The sequence below is a fragment of the Ruditapes philippinarum genome, unplaced genomic scaffold (genome assembly GCF_026571515.1).
Source record: "Ruditapes philippinarum isolate M1 unplaced genomic scaffold, ASM2657151v2 ctg4667_1_1_1_1, whole genome shotgun sequence".
NCBI lineage: Eukaryota > Metazoa > Mollusca > Bivalvia > Venerida > Veneridae > Ruditapes > Ruditapes philippinarum.
The window spans coordinates 20621-27963 of record NW_026855300.1 but is presented as its reverse complement, the minus strand read 5'-3'; the positions used below and the strand labels follow the sequence as shown (position 1 = coordinate 27963).

General features: G+C 31.7%; 1 long non-coding RNA gene across 1 annotated transcript; it reads right to left on the bottom strand.

The window, feature by feature from the left end:
- Positions 1 to 3229: 3229 nt before the first annotated feature.
- LOC132742832 (uncharacterized) lies at positions 3230 to 6756 on the bottom strand. The gene is made up of 3 exons (XR_009627488.1): positions 6551 to 6756; positions 4953 to 5215; positions 3230 to 3317 (listed from the first exon to the last, which is right to left on the bottom strand). It is a non-coding gene; the product is annotated as an uncharacterized LOC132742832 (long non-coding RNA).
- Positions 6757 to 7343: the final 587 nt, after the last annotated feature.

The window sequence follows — 7343 nt, the reverse complement described above, 5'->3', positions numbered from 1 at the left end:
AATTCCAACCTGTAGTTTTCAAGTTATGCCCCGGACAAGGAAAAGTAACAAAGGGCAATAACTCTGTAATTAATCAAGATAGAGTTATGGTTCTTGTGCACTGCACTTCCTCTCAATGTGCTTGACCATTGTATGTAGTTATATTGAATTCCAACCATTAGTTTTCAAGTTATGCTCCGGACAAGGAAAATGCAACGGACGTCTGGACCGACCGACCGACCGCCCGACCGACCGACCGACCGACCACCGGGTGACTCCTATATACCCCCCCAAACTTCGTTTTTGGGGGTATAATAAAGCCATTTTATATTATGTTTTTGTATATATTTATCCATGAATACTGCTGATGTTTCCCGCTATTGCGGGACTTGTCCATGAAGTCTAGAGTAGATACATTAAGAAATTAAGGAGTAAAACAACAACAAACTAAACTACCAAAGCATCTCCCGGGGATCGAACCCACGCCAGAGAGGTAACTGGATTAGAAGTCATCGACTCTAACCCCTCGACCACGGAGGCTGTCGAAGTAGATACGTTAAGAAATAAAGAACTTACAGTAAAAGGCGTAAAAACTAGAATCAGAAATCTTGATCAGGTTCAGTTATGACAGCTCCCAATATACTCCCTATAGTCGAAATTAAAATGATATGTATAATTTCCATCTATAATGCCATCTATCCATATTTTAAGTTTCATTTAAAAAATCAATTCTTTTTGACTTATCACACATATTTCTATATTTGCCATGTTTTAAGCCTATTTGTTGCCACAACAACTGACTTATTCAACATAATTATGAAGAAAGGAAAAAGGCATGCATAATCTCCAGACTGCCATCTACCTATTTTTCAAGTTCCATAAAAATATTTTCAGTACTTGTAGCATTATCACTTAATCGTTAAATTTGCCATATTTTCAGACTATTTGTTGCCATAGCAACCATAATTTTCAACATAGGACGAAACGAAAAAGACGTGCATAATCTCCAGACTGTCATTTACCCATAAATTAAGTTTCATAAAGTATTTTCAGTACTTTTGTGTTATCACTGGATCCAGTTTATGTGACAAATTTCCCATATTTTCAGTATATTTGTTGCCATAGCAACCAGAATTTTCAACAAGGGAAGCGCATAATCTCCATACTCCCATCTATTCATATATCAAGTTTCATAAAAATATTTTCAGTCCTTTTGCATTATCGCGGGAACCAGTTTTGCGGACAGAAAGACTGACGGACGGACGGACAGACGGACGGAGGTTGAACCTAAAGTCCCGTCCGGTTAAAACGGTAAGGGACTAACAAAATAATAAGTTGAGGGAAAAATCTAAATATGAAAGTGTTAAAGCGGCATTTCGATTTCCTTTCAACTGTTGAATATTTTAGAACAGAAATTTAGAAATATTAGAACTACTGTTATCTTCTGCAGGCAAACTGCTTTTTTTATAAGCACTATTTTTTGAAGTGATTCATTGGTTGGAAATAGAAAACAAAAAAGTACCAAAGCACATGTAGGGTTATACCATATATATATTAAATTTGTTCAAGATACCGGTATATATCTACTGCGAAAATATTGTTTGAGTTTTAAGAAATGATAGTAATCTTCCAAAATGCTAAATAAAAATATATGATATTAATATCGCGTACACAAAACATGCTAAACGCACAAAATCTTACTAAAAAAGGCAGAAAAAATATTTTTGTTCCGGATTCTTTTATTCTGTTTACGTACAATATCCATGTGAAATGGTCGAATTTATAATACAATCCTAGAGAAAATCGACCATAAGGTTATGAAACCAATATACATGTACATCTATTGGTAATTTTTATAAAAACATTTCATAAGATATAGCTTGATACATTTCAATGTAAGGCAGGTTCAAAGCTAGGAAAAAAATATTACACAAATAGTGTAGCGACTAAAATACAAAGGCAAAATGTTTTAGAAATGATAAGATTTTATTAAATCAATGGATCATTTATTGAAGCATGTTTCTCTAAGTCACTAACGTTACTGCCAATATGATATAATCAATCAGTCATGACGATATATTCCAAATTCATTAAACTTCAAGCCATATACATATAGTTCTGTTGGAGCTAAAATGATGTTTTACTTTTTCCATTTGAATTCAATAGGACTGAGTTTGGGAACTCCACGTTCTCCTTTTTGACCAGGAGGACCACGCATGCCGATGTTTCCGTGATCTCCTTCAATTCCAGGAAAACCCTAGTTGATAAAAAATAGAACATGATGAGAATATCAAATACATTATTTTTAAACGATGTCAAATTAGTTGCAACAGTTAATCCATTTCTAAATGAGATCAAAGAACTCATGACTGATGGAACACTATCTCTAACATTATACATAATATTATCTATTATGTTGTTTCGATTGTTGTTATAATTGTTGTTGTTTTTTATTGCATTTTATTTATTGCATTTTTTCTGTCTTTATTTCTTTCAATTCACTTTATTTGATATTAATATGAGAACATTTTAGGCATACTTCTTTGCACTATTTAGCATTTTCTGTTTAGCAACGGAGTTTGCCTGACGGAGTTTGGGAGAACCTCAAATTACCTAACAGGGCTGGTCAGAATTAAACAAAAAGATCTTTTTTTTCATATGTTTTACATTTGAATATAAACTGTCAAGGCAAATTTTTTAAAATATATGAAAAATTAGCAACAAGGTTCCACCTGTCATTTTTCTTTGAAAATATACTAAAAATACATGTTAAAATTGTTTTTTGAAATGGTAATGATTCATTCTAAAGAACTTTTTATAGATAGTATGTATAGGACAAAATACATTTAAAAGATGTGTCATTTATCGAGCCTTTCCCCTAAGATGTTAAGTGTTCTTTTCATTGAAGTAGCTTTGCCTCATACAACTTACAAATTATAACATCATATTTAAACTTGTCATCCCACAATTAAAATAGTGCAAATGTGGGTAAAAGCTTTTAAAAAAAAACTTTTTTAAAATGATACTGACTCCTAATATCTGGTAGTTATAATACAGATTCGAAGTAAAGATATAATTCAATTCTTCTTGTTTATTCGTGTTTTTTTTTCCATTTGTATTATGACCTTAACTTAAATTTTAGGTAGAGAAATTGTACTAAGTTGTATTTGATTTATTGATTTTCTGAAATTATTTGATATTTTTATTATTGAAATGACATACTGGTAGTCCTGGTAATCCGAGATTTCCTCTGGCTCCTTTTGTTCCTTTTATGCTAGAGACTCCTGCAGATCCTGGCTCCCCTTTTACCCATGTTATATCATTCAGCTCTTGAGATGCTGGAATAGGATAGACCAGGCATTAAAAAAAGTTAGCTTATATTTCTGCCACATAATTCATTATGCACACTGGCATTTACATGTTTACACATCAAAGGGCAATAACACATACAGTAGAATGTTGGTTTCCAGAGCTATTCACCATAGACGTGTCAAGCTGATGTCTGTTACTTTTGAGTTATAATCTGGATTGAAAAATTATGAAAATGGCAAATTAAACATGATTTCTTTTAAAAAATCGGCAATATCTCCGGAATTACGTTGTTGACAGTTGTTATTCTTCTCAAATGTATTCCTTCTTACTTTGATCTATCAACCAATAAGGTTTCGATTTACAGGTAATATCTTTATGAGTTATGGTCTTCACAAAAAATTATGTATAAACAGACACAAAGGGCAGCAGCTTAAAATGAATAAAATGAAGAGTTATAATACTTGCGCAATACACTCCTCCTAAGAGCAATTTATTCATCTATAAAGTACAAAGAAGATATTCCAAACATTTTTCGAATTATATTTTTTAGACAAAAAATCATGAAAAATGTATAAACATAGCGCAATAACCTCACAATAAATAAAAGGAGAGTTATCATCCTTACAAATAGTACTCCTACTTCATAAGATCCATCCATCATGAAGTCTCAAAAAGTTTTTTTTTCTTATTTTGTTTAGATATTCTTCGAATAAAACTAAACAAAACAAAGAATGAAAAATGAAAAAGGGATATATCTCAAAGACTTTAATGGGAAGAGTTATCATGCTTGAACATTGCACTCCTCTTAAATAACATTTATAAATCTGAGAGGTAGAATTATCATTCTTGCACACTGAACTCCAATGATTTGATATCTATCCACTTATCATGTTTCAAGCTTATTTTTCAAATACTTTTGGAAATAAGCTGTGGAAAGCAGTTAAAAAGGGACAATAAGGTATAGTAATAAAATTATTAAAAGGAATGGATATCGTTCTTATGATTTCAATAATATTTATTTATGTCTCAAGTTAATATCTGGAGTAGATTTTTAGTTACGCTCAACAAATGGAACATGTGGAACGGAAGAACGATCGGGCGGATGTACGGACAGACGGACGGATGTATAGGCGGACAGACGAAAGTACGGGCGGATACTATTTCCATAGATTGAAATGTTACCATTTCTCAGTTATCAATGTTTCTATTATACTTGAAATATTCAAAGTTATAGAATAGTTCAAAATTTATTGGAAAGCGCTTAAATAAATGCAGTCTTGTTGCAGAACCCATTTGCTTTTCGTTATATACATTTGTATAATATTTTTAAATGTATGTGCTGCAATAAAATATGTTTAAACTAAGAAATATTACAGGAAAATACATCGAAAAATATGATTACAATGTACATATCTCATCAGATGAAATTTGTTCGACTTTTAGTTCATTATTCTTTTGATAAATAGTGTTTTAATAACCCACACCATTTCATTCAAATTAAGATGTAAATAAAAATGCCATATTTAATTTTCAACATTTCCATTTTAATTAAGCAATAATTTCTTATTCTTTCCTTTTTTAATATGTTTGAAGTGGAGATTAATTATTAATCAGTCAAAAGAATGATTTTCTAATATGACCATATTTAAAATAAATCGTACCAAGTGTAGAGTCAACTTTCTCTAAGACAGACTGTTCTAAATTATAAAGACGCTGCAAGAGTTGGAAGATATCTTGCGAATAAACATCCAACTGTGTTCCATTATCTTCATTTACTGTCGCGTTTTCATCTCTTGATTCCTTCGGATAATCCGTCAAATTTGTGTTTCCTTCTGTGTTAGGGTCGAGTAATCTGATGAGGCATTGCTGGCAGCCATTACCGCTAAATACTTTCAGTTCTGTTTCAACTATGTTTTGAACCGTCCTAGTAAAAAAATACGGATTTATACTAGCAAAACATATGCATACAAATAACATGCAATGCCTTTACAAAAAACTCTAGGGAGAGAAGAACAAACGGTACAGTGTATCATAAATAGGTTCACATTAGCCATTTCTACAAAGCAAAATATAAGGGGATTTCATTTAGACAATAAGTGTTACATCTTGCGATACTTCAATTGTATGTAATTATATAATTAGGCTGAATAATATGACTATTATAATCTTAGACAAAGTTCCAAATTGTGTTGTTTTCAGCTGAAATCCTAAAAGTTTTGTTATTATTAACATCGTGTGTTTATATTGTATCTTCTAAAATCATACGTAATCATAACTCTATTGAGTCTTATTAAAGATATACTTTGCTCAGCCTTGAGTAAAATATTTTAATCAAAGAAATGTGTTGAAATCTTATCGAATATGTCTAATTTGAATAAAGGAATGAATAACAATGTATATGAAGCTGTGATCCATATAACAGACAGGTTAGCTACAGTAATATGATACAGTTATTGACAAGCGAACCGTTGAATATAGTGTGATATTCATCACTGGCTGATGACATATTGACCGAGGCGATAGCCGAGGTCAATATAACTTTCTGCCGGTGAATATCACATCTTATTCAATAGCTCAATAGTCAATAATTGTTTAATTATAATGTGAATAGGCTATAAGAATTAAAAAAAACAACAGAAAGTACAACCTTATACGTGTACCACTTTTGCATGTTTCGTTGAAGCGCGGGAAAAAAGACGCACGTGTCAGGCGTGCCACAACTACAGTACGCTCACCGCGGGTTTTGCTTTTTCCGCGATACCACCGTGGAAGATTTTTTTTATCGCGGCGGGGTCACGTGGGTTTTGAAAAAGTCGCGCTGAGCGTACTGTACGCAAACGATGCGCATACAAATGGAACTCAAGTTTATACTCATCATTGCACTGTAACCTTTAACATTAATGTAAAATAATTATATTTTAATCGAGAAATATGCCCTAAAGAACAAAACACAACTTTTTTTTTCAATATGCCCGCATTATTAACAGTCTACGATATATGGTCATTGAATATGAGACTCAATCTATTTTAAAACTTGGAGAATCCAATTCAGCCAGTGAATATGATACTACACCCAGTAAATATAATTTCATAAAATGTTTGGTTGACTTCTATTTGGACCAATGAAATTGCAGGTATCTTTAGATCATATAATAATTCCTAACATCAAATTTAAGAGACTGTGAAGTAATTATCAATATTTTCTAATATCAAATTTGAGCACAGTATATCTTTAAATGTAAAATAAAATAGCACTTACCTTATTTCATTAAACAGATCATCTATGCGATCCGATGGCGATTTATCGTGTACATCACCATCAACACTACAATGCAGAGCTTTTGGTGCATATACAAACAGAATGAAACGTACAATATTTGCCCTTTAAATAATTTGCCATTTTCTTCTATTTAATAGAAGTTATACAAACAATGCCGACATAAAATAAACGCTTCTAGAATTAATGCAAAAAGAAGTGTCCTATTTTTCAGTTGTTTACATTTAAAACATAAGCACTTCATGCAACGTAAGAACACGAACTTTCAATCAATCCAATTACCTTTATCAGCCTTTATCAGAGAACTTGTGAACGAACTACATCTGCTAATCTTATCATTATCTTAGTGTTTTTTACAATGATTCTTTGATAAATACATTTACATGATAAGGGTTTAAAGATCATTTCAGAGCAGATAAACTTCATAGAGGAATTTGTAATGGTTTGTGTCGAAATAATTAGTTGTATTTATTGTCGGAATATCAATGAATAAAGTTCTAAAGTTATAGCAAAAAAAAATGTTTCATTCTTAGTAATTAATGTATATAAATTATATATCTTAAAAAATAGTTATTAGAAATGAACTCATTCAGTATTTTATATATTTTTATCCTTTAAGTTTAATTTCCACACCGTCCGATTAACTCAAAATGGAGAGCGTTGTACTGTGAATCGGGTGATCAAGGTTTTGATTGCGGACGGTGCAGGTCACTTTCCTTGTAATTGATAATGACATTTTTTTCTACAGTCATTCGCACAATACCTCTGCTCTGGC